We start from the raw sequence: 24,355 nt of genomic DNA, 5'->3' as shown, positions 1-24,355 counted from the left end.
GAAGAGAGGAAATAAGCCAGCTGCGTGTACATCTGGGGAAAAAGAATTCCCCACAAAGGGAAAAGCAGGTGCCCAGACCATGGGGAGAGGGGCCAGGTACTGGAGGAGCATCTAGGAAGTTAGGGTGGCTGGAGTAAATGAGCAAGAGGAGGGGGATGGGAGCTTAGGCCAACGGGGACAGGTCCGACAGGTAAGCTCCTGCGAGACTTCCCAGCCATCGATGGCATGACCCGACTTCTGTCTGAAAAGATCATTCACTGCTGTGTGGAGTACAGGGTAAGAGGCAGGCAGGGTGGGGGAGTGGAGAGACCCATCAGGAGGTAATGATGATGCAAGCTTTGGGGTGAGGCAGCGGTGACGGTGGTGAAGAAGGTCCAATCACAGTCCGGTGCACATTCTCTAACCTAGGGCAAAGTAGAGTGAGTGCATCAGGGGAATCGCCAAGGGCCATCACTCTGCGAAGCTGGGAACAGAGTGTGTCTAGAGTTTAATCACTGGAGAGGCCATATGGGGCTGCGGCGAGAGCCCTGCAGGGCACCTGCGAATCCACTTCCTCCTTTCAGGGGCAGGGACAGTAATTGTGCTGGGACCTGGGCAGCCATGAACGCCAGGGAGGCTACTAGATTTGACTTCTTATCACAGCCCATGTTCACAGACAGAGCAGACTGAAGAACAGCCCTGAGAAACAGGGAGGCTCTTTCTGAGTCTAAACTTCCAGATGACTGTCACTCAAGGGGCACCAGGGTGGCTCAGTCGGTTAAGCATCTGACTTCGGCTCAGGTCATGATCCCACGGCTTGTGCTGGTTCGAGCCCCGCACAGGACTGTGCTGACAGCTCAGAGCCTGGAGCCTGCTTTGGAGTCTGTGTCTCCCTTTCTCTCTGTTCCTTCCCTATAACACTCTGTCTCTCTCTCTCTCTCTCTCTCTCTCTCAAAAATAAATAAACATTAAAAAAATTAAAAAACAAAAATGACTGTCACTCAAGAGACAGCGCTTCCAACACTAAGATGTTCTTTAAAGAATAGCTTTTTTGTTTCTTTTAAAGAAAAGCTTGATCCATTAACTGTAAAGAAACCCTCACAGCCCGAGTAAGAGCAGGCCCACTGGTCGCCCGGCTGCAAGGGCCAGAATGGCGGCCTCTGTTGCTTTCACAGCTCTTCTCCAGAAAAATTCACATTACCTCAGAAGCTGAACAGCAAAAGTGAACACAGGATTCCGATAAAGGTCTGACAAATGTCCAGAGAGATGATAACTTCCCGATCTGGCCATGTCATGCTGCTATTAATACCCTCAAGCCCGCCTGTTTCAAGAAAACACCACAGTACTTCATTCGGCATCCAGAAAGATGTCCAGATCTTCCTGAGCGTATCTGTCTATGCCCGTGGCAGTCTTCCCATGCAGGACGTGTGTCTGCAGCCTGTTAAGCCGCTGCTGCTCTGATGGAAGTTTCTAGTACACAGTTTTCAAGGCTACTGTGAACTCTGTTCCCATCTTTCAAGGTATTAACAAATCTACCAAATTTGCTGTTATATGTAAATGTTACAAAGATGCTCATCTTTAATTCAGGCAGGTTAGCAAACTATGCTAGCCATTTAGTGTACAAGGTGCCAGGACATGTAAAAAGATTCTGTTCCCCTTTATGAATCACTACAGAAGCACCGGCAGTCTCCAAAATGGAGGGCTCTATCATCAGCCATCAGCACAAGAGCTCACCGTTCTGAGCTCTCACTAGGAGAGGTGCACAGCGCCATGGTCAAGGCATGGGCTCTGCAGACCCCCAGCTTGGATAAGTGGTTTACTCTCTTTGTGACTCAGATTCCCAATCTGAAAAATGGGGACAGCCTACCTCATAGGGGTGTTCTGAGGATGAAGTCAATTCGTGCACATAAAATATTTAGTAGAGTGCATCCGTCTTCAATAAATTTGCACACATACTCACAAATGTCAGCATTTGTGGGCCAAGAACAATGCTAAACTCTTTGCATGCTTTTATTTTCACTTTTTTAAAAAAAATAAAGAGACTCCCAGGAAGTTGCAAAAATAGTACAGAGTTTCTGGGTACACTTCACCCTGTTTCCCCCAATGGTAACATCTTTTAAAGCTTTGTCTTTTTTTAATTGTCACATTTTATGAGGTAAATATCTATATCAGCCCCTTTGTACACGTCAGTGGAGACGTACAGACTGCCTGATTAGACAGTTCTTCCTTTGTGCAAAGGTCAGGTGCCAGAAACTATTGCTCAAGAAACAAACAAACTCGTATTTGGCAAATGCAGTGCTTGGGGAGTGAACCCTCAGTGACAGGTCTCTCGGGGCCCCTCAATCCACTTGGCACCATGCTGTGCAGAGGCTCCCCAGAAGAAGCCCCTGAACCCTGAGCTAAACACGCTCCTAGCAACAGGAGCTCTTAGGTAGGTGGTCCAGATTTCCCGATAAACATGATAAGGTTGCAGAATAATTATAATTGTAACAAACATTTATCTACCACACCCTGTGAGCCAGGTGCATTACATGTATTACCTAATCCCTCAACATCCCTCTTAGGTAGGTCCCATTATCATCTCCATTTTAAATATGGGGAAACTGAGGCACAGAGAGGCTAAGTAGTTCACCCTGAGGTCACACAGGTGGTAAGTGGCAGAGCTGGGACTTGAACCCAAGCAGCCCGGCTGCAGAGCTCGTGCCCCTAGCCACACCTCCTTTTGTCTCCCTGGACACTAAACAGACCTAATGGAGCCTGAGCGGACTCCTGCTTCTCCCTCCCACGTGGCCCTGTTTGGTCCCATACAGGTTAGCCGTCATTACTGCTCGTGCGTGCGTACCCTGTCTTCTAAAATGGCTCCTTGGGAGGGCGAGGAGAGGCTCCTTGCTTTCGTTTTTCCTGTCGCGTCCACAAGGCTTAGTCTGGTGAGGGGCATCTTCCGAGCGGTGAAACCCTGCGAGACGCCCCTAGGACATGCCTGCTTAGGTCAGCACCTTCAGCTCCTCCTGCAGCCCCAGGGGTCACGCCTCGGGATCCTGGGCACTTCTTACTGCCTGTGTATAAATGGCTTATTGCTCTAATCTGGGGCCGTAAATCAATACCCAGCAAGACTTCTTTTCTTTTGAGGAAGAGGGATCTTAAAATGGGTCCTCTGGGGGCGCCTGGGTGGCTCAGTCAGGTAAGTGTCAGACTTTGGTTCAGGGAGTGATCTCGTGGTTTGTGAGTTCGAGCCCTGCGTCAGGCTCTGTGCTGACAGCTCGGAGCCTGAAGCCTGCTTGGGATTGTGTGTCTCCCTCTCTCTCTGCCCCTCCCCTGCTCGTGCTCTCTCTCTCTCTGTCAAAAATAAATAAGAACATTTAAAAAAAAAAACATTTAAATCGGCCCTCTTGCAATCATTAGAAATCTCCCATATCTTCTACAAGTTCTCAAAAATATTGTCAAGCCCTTTGAAATTGTACATGTCAGTTTCTTAAGGGCCCTAAGACATTCTGAGAATGAAGAAAGGACATGTTTTGTTAGGAAATAAAAGCTGCAAGGGCATCTGGGTGGCTCAGTCGGCTCAGCTTCTTGATTTCAGCTCAGGTCATGATCTCAGGGTTGTGAGTTCGAGCCCTACATCGGGCTCTGTGCCGACAGTGCGGAGCCTGCTTGGGTTCTCTCTTTCTCCCTCTCTCTCTGCCCCTCCCCCACTCCCACTCTCTCGCAAACTAAATAAATACACTTAAAGACAAAAACTGAAATAAGAGATGTAAATGGCTACACAAGATGGGGGAAATGACAGTGCCTGTACCAATCCTAAGTGACAGTGTTAAAGAAAAGTCGCTCGATGCCCCTCGCATTCACTGCCACAAAGACTCTTTGTTTAGTGATATGATTCCTTAGGCAGTGAAGCAGCTAACTCAGCAGAAATGCTCAATTCTAGATGAATTCAGCCCTTGGAACTTACCACAGTCTGGACAATACCCTGAATTTATTACTTATACGATATATTTGTCCAAAGCTTTCCCTACTATCCCCCGTAGCCAAGTACATCCATAAATTCCATAGCTTTGGCTCACACTGCTTTTGGAAATAGTATTCTAACTTCCTGACACCAACACTAATATTTTGGCTGCTTCTAATATGACATCCAGACTTTTGAATTTCAAAAACAATGCCTGGGATAAGGGAGGAACATCTTGTAGTCTACGAGAAGGAAAAACATCTTTTTTCCCCCCCTGAGAGAGTGTTTTTACAAAGGTACAAGCATCTTTTACTAACAAGGTTAGATGTAAAGGTTAATATAGATGTTACTATGGTGATCCTCACGTTTGCAAATTCACATGAGATTTCAGCATCGAGCCGTGTGGTGGATACCTGTGAAAATATGCTAACTTCGGCTAATGAAAAATACAGAGATCTGTCTACCCCTGACACTTGCTTTCAAGAATCTCACTGATTTTCTGTACTTCCAGATGAAACTCAAAGTCCAGATTTTAATCGTACAATCTCTAACATTTTCTTAATGTAGCTACCTTGGAGATTTCCTTAGTCCTCTAGCAAAATAAAAATAATCACCCCATTTAAAAAACAATTCTATTTCTAAAATCTATGAGAACTTTCCACAAAGCGTTCTTAAATGCTTGCGGTTTTCTTGCCTAGGAGAGGCCAAATTTGTGACACCTTAGAGATCAGTTCAAGAATTATATTTTTCTGGGTAAATATTTTCTTACAATAATTTCTTCCTAATTTCTTTTTGAAGATTTAGAAATTTTTCACAATGAGATTAATTAAAACTACATGCGATCCTTAACGTCATGAGATCCAGAACTATACACTTAAAAGTGGTTAAGAGGATACCTTTTGGTAGTATATTTTACGTCAATTAAAAAATTACATGACAGTTCAGTGCATATAACTTTTAACTAGCTTAATCTCTATTTAGAAAAGTAAATAAATTATAAAAATAAAGAGAAAATAGACCTGTATGTATTTTTTATTTTGCTCTACCATCCCACAGAAACATGAATATCTGTAAATTTAATCAACTTGTGCCTTCTCTTCTTCTGCAAAACTCCAACCTACATGACCCCATAATTTCATACAGGAAAGAATGAATCATAGCATCCACAGGACTCTTTTTCCTAGTTTTAAATACACAAATTTATTATCCTACAGCAATCCCCAATATAGTTACCGAGAAGAGCCAGTAGCCTTCTTCAATAATACATATTTGAATCTATCCTACCTTGACACAGAAGGTCATCTTATTAATAATAGGGAAGTTCTGAGGCTGAGACTTTAAGGGAAGGATTCTTAACCTGAGGGCTTCAGGGCTGAAACCACTGAATTGACCCAAGGCCCGTATACAGACACACACAGCAACTCTTCTGGGAAGAGGGCTGACTACCTTCCTTTTAAAAGGATGAAGAACCTAAATCTCTCTGCAGAGACAACCCACTCAGGACTGGGCAAGAACAGAAGGAGCCCATCCAGGATGCTCACTAGCAGGGCACAGTGCACACCGTTCATTCTCACGCCACCACTATAAAGAGAAGCTAGGTATTCTCTGGAGGGGACATGGCCTCCTTAAGGAAGAACACATCCATTAACCTAATTTGTTATTTCAGCGTTGCCTCGGTCGGTGCCATCTGAAAAGGAAATTGTGCCGTCCGGTGTAAAGCTTCATGTGACCGGAAAACAACGACCTTTTGGCAAAAGGCACTTAGTGGGATTCCTGATGCAGCGCCCCAGGCTCACCAGCCCTCTCTTAGGCCATAGCGATTCTGGGAAAGGCTGGGGCACACTGGGAAGACCTGTGGTTATGAGGCGGGGCCGTCAGCAGCGATGGATGGTCATGGTCACCGTGTCCCAAGCATGACCACGGCCCCCTGCTCTCTCTCACCAGCGGCCGAGTCTCATTAGCACGCTCTGCAGAGGAAGGCCTCCATCCCCACCACCAGCCACTCCAGCCCCTCCCGATGAACTTAGGCCCGTCCTCGGCCCTCCTCTCCTCCCTCCCTGCAGAAGGCTCTGTGTCAGTGACTTCCCTGTGGGCTCGCCTGCCCTGCCCCCCTCCAGGGTTCTAGAATGGGGTCTCCTAACTCACTAGAGCTTTTGCATCTGCAGACTCCACAGGCACCAGGGAGTGAACATAGCTCAAACTGAACTCATCATCTTTCCAGAGCAAACCTTTTGGCTCCTCTCTTCCCTGAACTAGGGACTCAGCTGCAAACCTTCACCCTCCCCTTTGGTGAGTCATGGAGCCCCGCAGACTCGACCTGGATGAGGTACCTGGCACCTGGGCCCACACTACGTTCTTCCCAGATCCTCACCCCTGCTCACCGGGGGCTCCAGATCCCAGTAACTCACCCTCACCTCTCCCGCGGGCTCCCCCCTCCACTCCAACCCGTCCACAGACGCCAGATTAATTTACCTAAAAGCTCAGTCCAATCTCATCCTACCCCACCAGAAAGCCACGCTGTCCCGAAGCCTCGTGAATTAAGAAAAACGTAAACAGCTAAGTGGCATCAGGCACTTACATTACTGTGTGTCAACACAGCGCTAAACACTTGACAGGTCTCACGTGATTTACTTTTCCAAACGATTTCAGAAGGTTGTGCCTTCATTATCTCCACTTTAGAAATAAGCAAGAGCTGGAGGAGCAAAAACCTTGAGTGAGTTAGCCAAGGCCCCAGAGCTAACACCAGGTCCCTACGGGCCCTTTGCCTGGCATCCCGAGACCTCCCATGACGCCCCGTCAGCGTGCCTGTCCTGCGCCACTGGCTATGACTCCTTGCTGTCGCCCTGCCCGAGACCCTGGCCCGATTCTCCACACCCACACTCTTCTTGCCGCCTTGGGTGCCTCCATATCTACATCAGGCCCAACTACCCATTCAGACAGTACATGCCAAGCCCATACTGCTGTGTGCCCAGCTCTCTGCCATTCTGCCAGAACTTCGGGGTGCCGTGCAGAAAGGAAAAAGGAATAGACCGAGAGGAAAGGGAAGGCCCCTGCCCTACTCAGCTTATAATCCAATGCCAGAGACAGACATTGGTCAAGAAAGCACAGATTTGTCTACACCTCAGCCTTTCTTCAGTGTTCACCCCAGTATCATCTACTCCACGAACACTTTCTGGAACACTCCTTCCCTCCCCTCTCGCATTCACACCTCCACAGGTGCTAGCGATCCCCCCCCCCTCCGTGGTGCCCCCTTTTACTTGCCTTCTTCCCAATGCAGATGCTTACCTAATCTCCCTGGGCTGGGAGGCAGGCTCCCCGAGGGCAGGCCTTAGGCAGGCAAACCCTGGGCCCACCCCTTACCACCTGGTGACTTCACAGAGCCTCAGTTTCCCCCTCCGTAAAGTTCCTGAGGTCATTATGAAGGTTAAGTGGGATAATCGTTTGCAATCCCCAAGGACCTGATAAGGCAGTTCCTTCCTGTGTGAACACCAGTTTCTACCAGCCAGGTGGCAGAGGCACTCCGTGCTGTGACAGCTGCAGAGCCTGCCTTACATCTCCCTGCAAAGGTCAGAACAAATCAGCCGTGGGGGAAACCCAGGAAGTCATTCTCTAAAGGCTTTGCCTGCAGTCCAGGAATGGAAGCCCGGAGCAGGGCCCCTCTCCCGAGAGAGTACGGCCAACCCAGACAAGGCTATTACGCAACACGTCACACAAGGATTCTCTCCATCGTGGAGCAGGTCCAGTTTCATTAGGCAAAGAGCTTGCTCCACGGGCACTACCAGTGAGGGGGGGAGACCAGAGTTGCCCTTCTCCTCTACCCTGGCTCCTCCTTATAATGTAAAGAGGTGAGTGAGTGCTGGTCTTCACGAGGCCCAATCCACACTGACAAAAACTTGATAAGCCAGGTAAAACTGGGTGAGAGATCCATTTTGAAAGCACCCAGAGGACAGTAAAAGAAAGCGCTATTGCAGCTATACCTGTGGCCTAAATGATTCATAGAACTGTGTCCTCAGTGACCCAAATACAATGTTTGAGGGCACCTAGAAGCATTACAAGAGGAACCAGTGGGAGGTCACCACCAAGTTGAAATCCTCTGATCACATGAAGTCCTAGCCGGGGACTCACAGAGCGGAAGAATAGAGCACGCCCAGCCACTCCAGCCATGGTTTGGGCTGATCTGATACACGCCAGCCCTGTGTAAACACACTTCAGCTCCCAAGGGGGTTCTCACCAGCTGGGGGTGGGGGGCCCACAGGAGGGACTGGTCACGCCCAGACTCCACACTCCCAGGCCTCAGTCTGTTCAGAACAGGAGAAGAGCCCCTGACCCTGAACTCAAAATGTAATAGAACTATTGCATACAAACATAAAATTTATAAGCGAGCTTCTTTTACTTTCAGATTATCGGCAATTAATTACCTAGTAGTTACAATACTGTTTTTCTTTCCTATTTTCCTTTTGTTGTTGGAGGCTGTGAAGTCTCAGAGCTGGATTTTTCTACATTCCTTTGGCGCATCTCTTGGAAGTGTCAAAACCCACATCCTGTGGCACTGACCCTGGCATCACCTGGGCTTACAGCTATTTCTCATGGGTATCCTTGGCTCAGCCACACACTGATATAATTACCAGGAACAGAGTGCGTGTGTGCAGAGGAGCGGATCCGGTTTTTCCTAGCCACTGCTATTTCCTCTGCCCAAAAGTCCAGGGCCCCCTCAGGAAAGATGTAAGCCAGCCAACTGGAAGACATCAAAGCACCCTCCATCTCCATGGCACATGTCATGTCACAGTTTGTTAGCATCTCCACTGGAGAAGGACACTTGTCAAGGTCACAGAGGGCCACCAGCTGTGCATTTGCACACGTGTCTGCACACGCCAGCTGCTCTGTCCGGCTGCCATTACCAAGCCTGGCCTTCCACATGGCCCAGTCACGCAATAGAGAATCTTTGGAGCTGGAGCTCACCTGGTCCACCTCACCCCCNTCAGCTGCCTGCCTGGGCATCTGCAGTCAGACAGCAGTTCCTGAACATCCCAGCCAGGCCAGCCTCTCAGATCCCAAGGTTTCTGGTTTTGCCTCAGTCCCTACTTTTTAACCTTTTCTTCCTTTATTCAGAGAACATCTATGAGTTTCCGCGTTTAGACAAATGAAAAGCATGATCCAAGAGAGGCTGTAATTATTCAGAGAAAAGTAACCTCCTTTCAAGTATCAGGAAAGATACACAATGGTATTTGGTATTTAGCAATGGTATTTGGTATTTAGCTTGCAACCACGTGTCCACATAAAACGACTCGTTACGAGGGCCAACGTAATTCACTTACACGTTCTTATTACCCAAATAAATCTCAGGAAATGGAGTGAACTTGCCAGCAGTGTGCCAGCTTTCATGCTCACACACAAACCCGCTGGCTGCCAAGGAACAAGACGAGGTTTTCAAAGAAAAGTGACCACAGGCCATTTACAGTCTTCATTAGGAACAGGCACACTGCATCTTGGGAGGGGGGATGCTACGGCCCCATGACGGCAACAGCAGGGCTGCCCTCCAAAGTGGATTGTGACACAGAAGGACACTTTTTGTCTTGACTTCCCACTCGATCAGCAGGGACAGTGCTCCTTTTGGAACAACCATCTGGACCCCAAAACGTAAAAACGGCTCCCCAAAATTGCACATGCTTACATGGTGAGAGTATATGGCAATGCCCAGAAGCACAGAAAAGCTGCTCTTCCCCCTACATTTCTCTATATCACTTGAGTAGTTACCGTGGGTTGGAACAGTTGGCTCATGTCAGTGGCTTAAGTGGCATGAAAGCCATTTTTCCGTTCATAAAATCATGTGGAAAGAGCTCTAATTAGATTTCTAGTACAAAACAGGTGTGCTTCTATGCAGTCTCAACACCTTTTATTCTATCTCACAGGAAGTCAAGTTTTAAATTAAATTTTAATGGGAGTTATCCAGGAAACCACCTCCTATTGGAAGGCTCCCAGACAAAGAAAGTAAATTGCTCAGGAAAGCAGCAGTGCAGGCAAATCTCAGCTGACTTAGGAGCTCTTCCATAAGCTTTACATCTGCTATGCAACTACTAACATCCTTAGGGAAAAAAAGCATTGGGCAAATACATTTGCTAGCCAGGAAGCTCCTTGAATAAGGACTCCATCCTATTCTCTTTGGTCCCACACAGTCTCTTACTCAAGTGGTATTTTATTAGTAAAGAAATAAATAATGTGGGGCACCTGGGTGGCTCAGTTGGTTAAGCACCAGACTTCAGGTCACAGTTCGTGGGTTCAAGCTCCATGTCGGATTCTGTGCTGACAGCCCAGAGCCTGGAACCTGCTTCAGATTCTGTGTCTCCCTCGCTCTCTGACCCTCCCCCACTCACACAATGTCTTTCTCTCTCCCTCTCTCAAACATAAACAAACATTTAAAAAATTTTTTAAAGAAATTAATAATGTGATTATTCTTTACACACAATTGTCGAGCATCTACTCTGTCAAGTACTGGAGATACCAAGTGAGCAAGACGAGGTTCTCTGGTTTGCCTCACATAGTTCCACTTTTTTAAAAAATTAAATATATGCAGAACAGGCCTCACAGTGCATCTTACACAAATTTCACCCAAAAAAATAATAATAAATCAAGTAGGTGCAAGTGAACTCTGCTCCTTCCCATGGCTTTTTATGAGATGAATTCATAAGCCCCCCTCTACTTCAGTAGATTGCTATTGGCTAAGCATTTCCAAGAGTCCAAGGGGGAAAAAAATTAAAGCAACAGTTCTTTAAAAAGCTAAAGGGAATGCATCAGGTAACAGGTTTATCGTGACCAGCAGTTCAGACTACATTTCCTAAGGAGTTGAAGTAACACAGAATACTCTCAACAGTTAAGAGATTTCAACATAACTCACACTAGTAATAATGTGGAAATGTGCTCCCTAATCCCATCAGATACACTAAGGTCATTAATTCCCAGTGATGAAAACAGAATTCTCATCCACAGAGCAGCCCCTTCACTCTCTCCTGTCACTGACACATTCCCTTGCATTGGAATGTAGACTCCGGCACTATCGTCCTTGTCGCGGAGGCAGGAAACCTAGGTACACAGTTGACTCACCAGAGATTCCGTCCGGTGCTAGGGGGCTGGCACTGACCTCCCCTCTCTGTGTGCTTCCTGAGGAGAGGATGTCAGGGCTGAATCCAGGCTCAGCCACTTAGACCATCAACTGGATGAATTACCTGCCCCCCTGAGCCTTACTTGCTTCCTCTCTAAATAGGAATAGTAATGGCACCTACTTTGGACAGCCATTCTGAAGATTAAATCCAAACAATACTACACAGAGCCTGATGCAGGCACTCAGTCACTACTACCCTGGCTCATATTCCCGTCACTCTGTGTTCCATATATCATCTGGGAGATGGGAGTAGGTGAGCAAGCTGAAGACAGCTGCTATTTACAGGCAACTTCATCAAGTAGATCAGCAACGTGACAACAGTTCTGCAAAAGTACCACACAAGAGCGTATCACAACCTGGCTGTCCAATTAACCCTGCCAAACCAGCTGTCAGATCAGTTCTTCTTCTGGGACTGGAGACCCAGCTCTGTATGAATGGAACTATTTAGCACATCCATGAGATAGTCACAGCACCCACGCCCTGCCCAACCATATTCTATACAAATACCAAAGCACTCGCACAGGCTACCAGTGATTGGCAATCCTAGAATAAACCATATGTGGCAGACAGGATGATGGCCCCCATAAGGTGTCCGTGTCCTAATCCCCAGAACCAATAAATCTGTTAGGTTACAAGGCAAAGGGGAATGGAGGTTGCAGATAGCATTAAGGTTGCTAATCAGCTGACCTGAGAATAGGGAGATTAGGGGCGCCTGGGTGGTTCAGTTGGTTAAGCGTCCAACTCTTGATTTTGGCTCAGGTCATGATCTCATGGTTCATGACACAGAGCCCTGCGGTGGGGCTCTGCACTGATAACGCAGAGACTGCTTGGAATTCTCTCTCGCTCTCGCTCTCGCTCACTCTCACTCTCAAAAATAAATAAACATTTTTTAAAAAGCACAGGGAGATTATCCTGGATCATCCCAGTGGGCCCAATGTAAACTCAGGGTCCTTAGAAGTGGAAGAGAAAATCAGAAGAGAGAACCAGAGAGAAGGCCGCAGAGAGAAGGATTCAGTCCGATACCGCTAGCACTGAAAATACAGGAAGGGGCCGCAAGCCAAGGACAGCCTCTAAACACTGGGAAGGTCAAGGAAACATTCTCCCTTAGGAGTTCCAGGAGGAATGCAGCCTGCCAACATCTTCATTTCAGCACAGCAAGACACGTTTTGGACTTCTGACCTCTAGAACTGTAAGATAATAATTTATACTGTTTTAACCCACTCAGTTTGTGGTAATTTGGTGCAGCATCAATGGGAAACTAATGCACCATATTATTCAATCAAGATCTCTTGAGCAGAGATGACATAAACCCTTAGGGAGAGCATCTTTGCCGACATTCTCCTTTACCCGTGATGATTCTCGATCCTTCTGATCTTTGGGTTTTGGTCTGAAGCTGGTTACTTCTATTTATCTTACGGCTGTCTTCACTGACTATTCTTTTGAAAAGGGAGGAGATACGGTTATTGGGATCCTGGGATGATGTTGAGGAATGAAGTATAATGTCCAGACCTGCCTTATTGCAGCCCTTCAAAGACAGACAGACCTTCCTTCCTTCCTTCCTTCCTTCCTTCCTTCCTTCCTTCCTTCCTTCCTTCCAGTCTCCATTCTTCCTTCCTTCTGTCCTCCTTTCCTCTTTTCCTTCCCTCCTTCTTCCTTCTTCCCTCCTTCCCTCTCCTCCCTTTCCTTCCTTCCCTTCCCTTACTCTCTTCCTTCCCTCCACCCCTCCTACCTTTTCTTCATATCTCCCCTCTCCTTCCCTCTTTCTTTCCTTTCTTCCTTCCTTCCTCTCAGCCTGCCTCCCTTCCATAAATAGCTATCAAGCACCTAATATATATGCTACATCTGCTAGGGGCAAGGGAATACAAGAATGAATAAATATTTCTCAATCCTTAGCCAAAGAGCTCATTAAAGACTTATCATCCATCTAGAGCAGCAGTTTTCAAACTTTTTGCATCATTACCCCTAGCAACAAATGCATTTTACATCGCAGTCTAAAACGTACACACACATACCCACCGAAACAAAATTTACAAAACAGTGCTTAACCTTACCAAAGGATATACACTCTATTTTCTATTCTATTCCATCCTATTCTATTGTATTCTATTCTAAATTCTGACTATCAACCTATTAAATTACTTTCATGACCCCATAGTAGACTACACCTCTCAGTCCAGAAAACGGTGAACTGGAATGAAGTCTGGATATCGGTGCCTGGATGTTCATTATACAGATCCAAGAAGAGGCGTCCTCAGAAACTTCCTCAAGGCATTAGTCAACCCCAGACTGTTCTTTCCCCCTGCCTACCACCATCCACACAGGCTGAGATGACTCAGCCTCACATTTAGATTCTAGTCATTTTGATAACAACTGTCACCCACCTCTCCCCAACCCTCTCCCAAGCGTGCACGCACGCGCACACACAATCTCATCACCCCTGGAAGGGAAGGAATGAGAGGTACTGAACGTGGTAAACTGTGACTCACGGTTCCTGTCAACCAGGTACATGGCTATAAATGTCACTCAAGTGAGATCATCGCAAGGGGCTCAGAGCCCTGAATAAAGCACCTGGAAAGCAAGGGCTGGGAGCTGAGGCATCTGACTGCTCAGACAGAACCAAGTAAGAGGAGACCCTACTTGAAAAGAAGCACCAGAAACACTTGAACAGAACAACCGTGCGACTAAGGACATGCTAGGACTAACTCCAGTGATCACCCAGCACACCCACAAGGTTGGTAGCAAGCACGCAGGAGATCTGCTCTTGGCCCCCAGCAAGGCTGGGCTGAAGGACCAGCCGGGCAGGGCGGGGCCTCCTCCCCCTCTCCCTCGGGAGCCACGGCCACCAGCTGCAGAGGGCACACTGTAAGGAGCTGCCAAGGCAGTCACGGCACCCTTTCACGTGGGAGTGCCTGATTTGCAGAGACTTTTTTGTAAAAATGGGAAATTTCACCCTCAATTACTTGTCATTCCACCTAATGACACATACTAAAGCTTATCTTTTCACAGGCTAATTTTAGACTGATACCAGTTCACAGATCACTAGTTTAGAAAAACACCACCCTGCTTGGCAAATCCAGTCCACTCCCGGAAGCAGATTCCTATGACAGAAGAGCTGGCAAGACCAGAGGCCTTTCTTTATGCCATTATCCAGGACACGTGAAGCCTAGAGTCCCACCATGTACGGTCCTTAGCAGCCGCNGGGGGGGTGGGTGTGTTCATTTCATATATTTCTGATTCTTACTCCTGCAAGATGAGCCCTGGCACGTGTGCTGTCTCTGAAGTACAATCCAAGGGAGCTCTCACTGTGGTACCTCAACACACATCCCCCCCATGCCGGGGACCCCTGCCCTCATGTCCTTCGGCCAGCCCAGACCCTAGAGTTCCTCAGTGCTTTCTCTCTCACCTTTATCTTTGGCTTTCCAGCCTTCTGGTCCTGCACTTTCCCTGCTATATCTTCCGCCCTGAATGGATCAAGCCAGTCATCCCCGTCTACATGCCAATCCCAGTCTCCCAGGCCCTGCTGAGGAAAACCACAGAGCAGGGAGCAGACTCCCCCACACGCGAAAGGTGTCCAGTCCCAGAGGCTCAGGAATCCTGCCCCAGCCTTCTAGAAAGGTCCCCTTCCTATTTCACCGAGTAACATTTCTAAACCCTGAACTCTCAACCCTCCCATCTCTTCTCATTTGGCCTCTGACAACACCGAGAAGATCAAGGCCATTGGGGAAAACGCCCTCAGCCACCTTTCCACCCCTCCTTTCTCCTTCTCCCGTCTCAGGTGGTCCCTTGTGTAAAGCTAATGCCACACACATTCTGTTCCATGTGCCCTCCCTTCCCTCCTGCAACTCCTCTCTCCAGTGATTGCTTTTCTCACTAATTTTTTTCTCTCTTTCTCTCCAGACTGTTCCCATATCTTCTCCTCCAGATAATGTCTTAATTTCTCCTGTCCTTGCATGGACAGGAAGTCTACAGCACATGCCACTACTTCCTACCTCATGATGCCCAACTTCTAGTCATCAACCCACTCCAATGATGTCCCCACTTCCACAAAAATGCTCCTGTTCAAGGTACCAATGACCCCCAACTGCCAAACGCAGGAACCCATTTCCATCCTCTTCCCGCTCACCACCTCTATAAGATATGGCTCTAGTCTCTACTTCCTGCTTCTTGAAACTCCCTCTTCACCTGGTACCCAGGTCCCCATTCTTTCATTTTCCATAAATGATTGCTAAATGAATGTCCCAAGCCAAATTCACCACTTTTTCCCTCAAACCTGCCCCCTATTCTGGAATCCCCATTCGATGAATGGCCCCATCAAATCACCCAGGAAGAGTCATCAGGGCACCCCCTATGTCCCTTTCCCATCCCTCACCCCCTGCCTCCACTCAGTGGTCAAGCCATATAGCTTTTACCCCCACAGTGTCTCTTGTGTCCTTTCCCTACTTCCCAACCCCAGGACCATCACTTGATTCCAGGCTCTCATCATTTGAACATGAACTAGTGTGATGGCCTCCTTTACATCTTCTGGGACTTGTTGCAATGGCACCTCACAATCTGACTTTGCCTGGCTCATTAGAGAGAAGCAGGGCACTAGGTGGGGAACCCATTCTGGTCAAGGGATCAAGGAGCCTTCCATGGAAGAATGACTACTGAGAGGAGCTCAGATAGACAGTAGGGGCTGTCCAGGAAAAAAATTTTGGAGTGGGGTGGAAGGCAGAGCGATGAGCAGACAGAAGGCAAAGGTGTCCAGGGTGCTAAGTCTGGGAGGGGCCCAGCGTGCTCTAGCAGCCAGTGTGGTTGGAGCCAGGAGGCAAAATGGAGGCTGGTGAGGACCAGAGGCCAGACTGCCCAGGACCTTGGGACACAGGTGAGAACAGTTTCCTCTTCAGAGCGATTAGAAGCAGGGAGTCACATGATCAGGTCTTAAAAGATCCCTCTGTAAAAATGCTAATTAATAAAGCAGCGAGGCATACCTCCCTAACATGACAAAACAGATCTAACTCAACTGAAAACCTAGCATTTGTAATAAGAACTCTAAAAGCATTTCACTACTCAAGAACAAGACTACATGCCCACTATTGTGGCCCTTTGAGGAGCTAGCTGGCCAACACACATGAGTGAGAGAAAGAAGTTAGACATTTAAAAGCCAGAAAGAGGGGCGCCTGGGTGGCTTAGTCGGTTAAGCATCTGACTTTCGCTTAGGTCATGATCTCGCGGTTCGTGGGTTCGAGCCCCACGTCGGGCTCTGTGCTGACTGCCAGCTCAGAGCCTGGAGCCTATTTCAGAGTCTGTGTCTCCCTCTCTCTCTAACCCTCCCCTGTTCATGCTGTCTCTCTCTCTCTCTCTCTCTCCTAGAAATAAATTTACAAGAAAAAAAACAAAAAACCAGAAAGAAAAAAAAAGAGGTAAAATTGCCACCATTTACAGTTGATATTCTCTTATTGCTAAAAACCCCAAAAGAATCCACGAAGAAACTATTCAAACCATAAGAGAATTCACTAAGATGGTTGGAGCAAATTCCTCTGTAGAAATCAAGGAACTTGCTTGGATACAGACAATGACCACTTAGAAGAAGAAGTATTAGAAGAAAAGGCCTCCATTTATAAAAGGCACACAGAGTGAAATTCTTAACAGTAGCAAGAATTGGACAAGAGCCAGAGGAGGAGGATTGAACCTGCAGAGGACACAGGGGAAGTGCCTGAAAAATCTACAGTTAGGAAGATTCAACAACATAAAAATGTCAATTCTTCCCTAAATTCATCTGTAAACATAATGCCATCCCAATTAAAATAATGGGATTTTTTTAAAAACTCAAAACAATCTTATTTTAGAGTTTCTACAAAAAGACCCCTCTTGCTGTATACTGCGATGCACTGAAGAGTATAAGTGGATGGGGCTGGGAGGGTGGGCCAGCCAGTACAGTGGTCCCCCGTGAGAGCTCAGAGAGCTGGACCCGGGGCCTGGACTCAGATACATGCAGAGAAGAGCGTGTATCTGAGAGATATTTACTTGTTAAAATTCATAAGACATGGCGACTGGCTGGTCGTGGCGGGTAACAGAGAGATCTCCAATGATGGCTCCCGGTTTCAGGTTTGTATATTTAATAATTAATCCAACCTCCTGGAAATGTATCTCCTCTTTCCTCAAATCACTGCTCATGTGGTGTTTCTGGGCCATGGACCTAGCAACAGATTTAGCAAGGCCCTCCAGAAAGCCTTGTTAACTAGCCTGTTTGTTTATAGCAAAGAGAAATACCAATTTCGCCTTCTGACTCTGTTAATTAGGTGTTTGGCATAGATCTTTGGTGGACAGAACAGTTTCAGATTCAGAAAGCCTGCTGACCCTTGTTCTTTTCCCTCCCTGTGCTTTTTTTTCCCCCTTGTGACTTAAAACTGTGCTAGAAAAAAATAGGGCAATGATTATGTTTGAGTTTGACCTGAGCAGACTCCATGTTTACTTAGCTGAGGCTGGGCAACATCCCCACAATAGCCTGACTTTCCTATTGAGCAAACAAACAAATCCTTCATGTTCAACAGGACCCCTCACCTCCACGGCCTGCCGTTTTGTCTGTGGCTGTTTCCCTCTGGGGTTTGCTTTATCTCCTGTTCAGAACTCCTTCCAACATATTTTCGAGCAGAACAAAGTGAGTTTAAATATGTCACACAGTGGTCGCCTCTCAAACCTCGACAGAAATGTTTTCAGTGAATGTGTTGTTTGATATGAAAAAGAAGGGTATTTGTTTTCAGTACAAGGCATGTGTGTGTGTTAAAACTTAGGTGAAATAAGCCAGTGCTTTGGGTAGAACCAGTTTAGACCCAGCTCACCTCCAAGATCTGCCAGGTCGGCGTTTCTGCAATGTCTACACTGAGCACTAATGACGTGCTTGGACCCGTGCTCTGGAACCTTCCCTGCACCAGGCTGCCTGGGGGGCTTATTCAGTGCAGATTCCGAGTCTGCAGGTCGAGGTTGGGACCTATGAACTCCTAGGTGATGCCTTCCTACGAACCCACAGATGGCACTATGTATAACATGAGGTTATTTAGATGAGCTCAGGAACTTGCAAGCTACATTTCTCAAGAGCTAACCTGCAGATCGGGATGCATTCTCCTGACTTACAAAACAGAGACTTTGGCACCATCATATGTCAAAGAACCTAGACTTCAAATATCTGGAGGTCAGGATACCCCATCCCAATCTAATCCAGATGTTATATTTGAAAAAAAAATTATACCTAGAAAATCCAGCAATACTTCGTGAAGCCTCACCAATTTGGATTAAATAAAAGGGAAGCTTTAATTATGAGATTTAAAAAAATACAATTGGGTTTATTACTTTCTATTTCAAAGGGTAAACAAGCTTCAGGAGTTTGAAAACTAGTTTGTTCTTTGAGGGGCACCTGGGTGGCTCAGTCAGTTAATTGATTTTGGCTCAGGTCATGATCTCAAAGTTTATGAGATCGAGCCCCTGCTTGGGATTCTCTCTCTCCTTCTTTCTTTGCCCTCCTCCCTCCCCTCCCTCAGCCCCCGTCACAAAATAAATGAATAAACATTTAAAAACAAAACCAGGGGCGCCTGGGTGGCTTAGTTGGTTAAGCGTCCGACTTTCGCTTAGGTCATGATCTCGCGGTTCGTGGGTTCGAGCCCCGCGTCGGGCTCTGTGCTGACTGCCGGCTCAGAGCCTGGAGCCTGTTTCAGAGTCTGTCACTCCCTCTCTCTCCTAGAAATAAATAAAAAAATAAAAAGAACATTAAAAACAAAACCAAAAAACCATGCTTTTCAGTGAGCTTCATTTAACCCGTTTTTGAGATAGAAAAAATAAGGCCCAAAGCTACATGAAAAGTCAGTTAGAACTCAAGGTCAATGCCATATTCAGGACCTTATTAAAGTAAGGAATGTCAATTGCAATAAATTCTACCCACTCAAGTACCAGCTGCCTTGAGGGAAGGTATGTGTGTCTCCCGACAAACACATAATCTCACAGTCTAGTTGTCTAACCTTGGAAAACATTTTCCTTATCAACTGAAAAGTAGAATGCATACAAAAGAGTGCATTAACTGCTTTTTTTAAAAAAAGAGGGGAAGTAAATTGCACACATTTACGCTGTTTTTCCTGTAACTACGCAGATCAGAGCTCCACCAAACAAAAGGCTATCAGGGTAGTCATATTGTGAAAAGAGCTACTCTGTTTTGGAAGGAAATGTGCAAAATACAGAATAAAAACGTACAAAATAAAAATACAAAAACAGCACAGAATAGGTCTGTGCAAATGCTTTACACATACTACCTTTTCCTGCTCCTTGTTATTAGGAATAGGGCTTACCCTGCCTGTCCCGGTAATGTGGGGTGGGGGAACCTTAAAAACATGAGACATCTTTAAAATGTTTCATGTTTTCATTTTAAAATCATGAAATGAAAATGGAATTTATAGTATACCCAAATATTAGTGACCCATGAGAAATTTTCAGTTAACCTGGGTTTTATTAAGACTAGTAACCGTCCACTGACTACCTTCCCAGCATGCAATCTGAGCTAACCGCCTCCCTGGGTAACGCTGCACCAGATGATAAATGGGTTTAGCTACACAAGGGCAAACTGGTCCCCTTTAATGCATTTAAATCTGGGATGGATGCGGTGGAGGCAGAGAATCCAGAAATCAAGATGGAGGTTTTAAAAGTCTAGAATATTCACTGGACAGGTATGGGAAACATCTGGCATAGACAAAACACAGTTTTGGTTTTGGTTTGCTTTTGCTTCTCGGGTAATGGCTGGACCGATGTCATTTATCTTCACAATATGGAGCTTCCTGATATTTTGCCCTCCTTCCCCCTTCCTAAGCTATTGCTATCCCTTGAGTTAAGAAAACTGGATGAACCGTATCTGGAGAGGAAACCTCCACGTGCCTGAAAAATGCTCTTCCTACAAGGCTGCAGTGTGACTGCTGGAAAGGGCTCTGTGCTGGACCTGATGCACGGGTTCAAGTTCCTCCCGGTTTTCATCCGTTTCCTTACCTGCACAGTGGAAATCAACTACTGGCTCCCGAGAGTTGCCTTTATGAGGCCCTGAAGCCTAGAAGAGGTTCACTGAATGCTGAGTGAATGAACTCTCAGATGAGATAATTATGTCAAACATATAACCCAAATGTTACTTATTATTATTCTTTTCATACTTTTCCATCAAGGCTCTCAAAGCACACAGTGCTCCAAAAATTCACAGTCCACTGAGCAGGCAGTTGCTTATACCTTGATGAAACTTCCAGACTCAAGTTTGTGGTATAAAGTCTTAATTTCTACCTTGGGCTCTGCAATTAAGAGCAGCAATAACAGTAGGAAAACTGTAACGGTGGGTGTTTGGCACTAGGCATTTGTCACAACCCACAGACTTGTGCACCACGAATGGTGAACCCTAATATTCACTGCAGACTTTACTTAAAAATAATGCGTCAAGATAGGTTGGTCGGTTGATCAGTTCTAATAACCGTACCACACTACCATCAAGGCCAAGGATAAGAGGGGCCATCCCAGGAGGAAGGAGCCAGAAACATCACAGCTCCTGATCTTTGCCCACCTGGGAGCCCACAGCCCCTAAGCAGAGAAATACCTGAACGTCCAGCCTGTTCCAAGCCTGCTGCTCCACAAAATGGCCTCCGCATCCATGAGAACACTTTAGATTTAGCACAAGGACTACACCATGCATGACATTCTAGCATTTTAGTGTGCGGTTACTCAAATTCCTCAATAGTGCACTGTAGCAATCTCTTCACTGATGGCCTCCCAGCACCTCCACCTTGGACCATGCATGTGGGGGCTCCTCAGAGTGACAGGCAAACAGATACCTGTTGAGTTCTTTGGCCACAGATCTCTTTGAAGGCATCTGGCAGTCCATTCGCTCGCTAACATGTTCCCGGTATACGGAACTGTTCTGTGCTGAGAGGTAGGGCAGGGGCGAGGAGAGCGGAGCTGTTTCTTTGTTGTTCACCGTGGGGTAAAAAGGCACACGCAAGGTCACGAAGCACTGTAATCATTCAAAAGCCCCCTTCTGCCCTCAAGATGCGAACAGGTCTTGTCCCCCGTGGTTGCAGTCCCACAGGTTTTAAACCTCCCATTTCCCCTACTGCCTCGGTCATCCCTTCTAGACAAGGCACACACACCTGTGTCCCGCTTCATAAACATCGTCCCAAAAGCAAAGTGCAACAAACTCAGCCTACAGATAACTTCTTGAACAACTGGTCGATGCCCCTTCTTTCCCATTTTTGCCTACAGAAGTGGAAACTGGTGCTACATCTCCATTAGGCAATTTGGAAATAAACTGGAAATTTTATTTTATTTTTTTTAAAGAAAGGCAGACTGCCACGTGCCGTGCCTTGTTTAGATGCATCTGGAGTCTTGGAAAATTAACTACCCTTCATTCTCCCACAGACGGACTTTGGGAGATTGTCTGGAGGTTCTGGCGGGAGAGCGCAGCTATGGCATAGCTTGACCCAAGAACGGTCCTCCTCTACCAGGGAAGGCTGTCCTCTTCAACAGAGCGCCCAGCTTCAGGAGGGACACACATGGAGCGGGGAGGGAGGAAGGAACACCTGTCTAGCCAGCTGGATCAGCCGAATCAACCCTGGTGATCAGTGGGATGACAGACGTCACAGCCAGATCGCCCTCACAGCCTCAACTGCAAATTTTAAAGTTTAGCTTTAAAATTGCTAACCCAGTAACCCCATTTATGGGACTCTGTCTTTTTAGTAGGTATGAAAGTTGATCTCTCAACATACATTCCACTACTGGCCCATGAGTGGTTTAAGAATGGGTAACAGGACACACCAGGGCATCTTCCGGGAAGGCCATGCAGAAAGCCATGCTCTCACTTCTCCCCGGATGTTGTTAGGTCCGATGTATCCCCTGCAATCAGTGCAGCCAACCCAGGACCAGTGGCGAGTGAGTGCAAGGGAGGAAACGGGCTGTGACCTTGAGACCTCACTGAGCTCAGGAGCCAACACACCCTGAAGCCTGCCTGACCTTGGGCTTCTCCTTATATGATAAAGAGGCAATATGTCTTTATCATATAAGCCAATGCAAGCTATCATTCTCTGTAACTTGCAGCTGAAGCCATCTTATACAATCCTACAGATAAAGTCACACATTTGTGCCAACATGCATGTACAAGAATGTTTACTGCCGCCTAGGTAAAAATAGCTAAAACCTGGAAACCTAAAAGTCCACCCTGGCTAAGGAAATTATGGCCCATTCATATTATGCAATACTGTGCAGCCCCTAAAGAGAGGGGCTCTGCATGTGGTGATATGTGAAGGTAGCCAAGGCATTTGATTAGTTGACAAAAACAAGGTACAGAATGGTGTACGTGGCATGATCTCATTTGCATAAAATATATACATACATACGTATATATGTGTGTGTATATGCATGCATACACACACACTTACATAGAGGTTTCTGGAGGGACACTATAAAACTAGTAATGGTTGGGGCACCTGGGTGGCTCAGTCGGTAAGCATCCGACTCTCTGATTTCGGCTCAGGTCACGATCTCACAGTTCGTGGGATTGAGCCGCTCATGGGGCTCTGTGCCGACAGCTCGGAGCCTACTTAGGGTTCTCTCTCTCCCTCTCTCTCTCTGCCCCTCCACTGCTCGCTCACTCTCTCTCAGAAATCAATAAATAAACTTTTAAAAAGGCTGGTAATGGTTACAAGTGAGGGCTGAGCAGCAAACAGGAGGTATGCTAGTTTGTACTTAATAGCCTCTGTGCTGTTGGAATTTTTAGCACAGCATGAATTATGCTTATAATTTCTTAAATCAAGATGAAAGATACTTTCAAAAAGACCAAAAAACCTCAATTAGACAAATCACAGAAATTCAAATGGAAAATGTACATATAAAAAAACGACTGCCTGGAAATTCATCCAAACCAGACTTTACATAAGACTTGAAGATTAGCCACAGAAAAATGTTAGCTTTTTAGCCCTCTTGCCCATTATAACCTTCTAATCTTTCTAGCTACTGGCTGTCAGTTTGAATTAGGGAACTACGAACTCGTTTTCATATAGCCAAAACACAATAAACTTAAAAGCTATATGTACTCCAAAGCCATTACAACTCTTCCCAGTGATCCGCACCTCTGTGGGCCTCCATAAAACCAGACTTACTGCAGATCAGGAGAATTTCTCCCATCTCCTTTGACACTATACCCAGTCTCCAAAGTTTGATTCCATGCCTTCCCTGGGGCATCGCCTCCTCCCCAGGGCCAGCACCCCCTCCCCCCAGAGCATCCCTATTTCAGCTCTCTCCAATACTGACCACATTGTTCACTGATCTGCATCTCCATCCCCCTCCACTGCCCCCACACCGGGCCACTGGGGGCCAGCACTGCTTTGTGCCCTGTGGTGTCCCTGGAACGTGGCACAGTGTGTGGCATTTTGGAGAGAGAGAAATCTGTAACGGGATTCTGATACTTACTGCCCCTCACAAGTCCGAGTGACCTTGGACAAGCTCCTGTGTCACTCGGACCCAGGTGTCCACATTTACCAAATGGAGGTAATCCTACATTGTTTATAGCTGGTCCCAGTGGAGGTGGTAGTAAAAGTCATAATTATGATAATAATAGATGCTCAATGAATAAATCAGTCTGAATAGTCCCGTCACCCGGTACAGCTGGCCTTGCCCAGTGGTACCACCATAGAAATACATACTTCACTCTGAAGCTTTTTTAAANCCAGGGCTGTGCAGAGGGAGGGAGGGCAAATGCAGAGAGACCCAAGTTCTCTGGACAGCGCATCCCACACTGCATGGGGCTCAGAACAGGTTTGCTTTTCCTTTCATCAGGTTCATCATCAAGATCCTAGCTAGCTTCCCCAGCAATCGTCAGAGAGCTGTGCCTGGGCCTTGAAGCAGCTCCCTGGAAAGCTCCTTCCTCCAAACCCTTCCGCTCGCCTATCACACCGTCTCTTGTTCCGACTGCAATTATTTAGCTTATAGGACCTTTGAAAATAGAAGGAACGATCCTGAAAACTCTTCTTGGGTCCTTCTGGATCAATGATTTCCATACCAGAAAAGGCAGGCAGTGCTGTACTGACATACAAGAGTGACCTACTTTAAGGCTTTATATAGGTTCACCGTGCGAAGCGCTGACCTGACTCCTCACAGTACCTTTGACTGATCCAAGAAAAATAAACAGTTCTGAAAAATTGAAAACGTGTGCCTAAATATACACAAAGGAAAAACCCTCCCAAGGAAACAAGACTGTTTTTAATGTTAAAGAGGGGAAGGGATTTGGG

This window comes from Crocuta crocuta, unplaced genomic scaffold (assembly GCF_008692635.1).
Source record: "Crocuta crocuta isolate KB4526 unplaced genomic scaffold, BGI_CrCroc_1.0 scaffold11, whole genome shotgun sequence".
In the NCBI taxonomy this organism is placed as follows: Eukaryota; Metazoa; Chordata; class Mammalia; order Carnivora; family Hyaenidae; genus Crocuta; species Crocuta crocuta.
Note: the sequence above shows the minus strand (reverse complement) of the source record.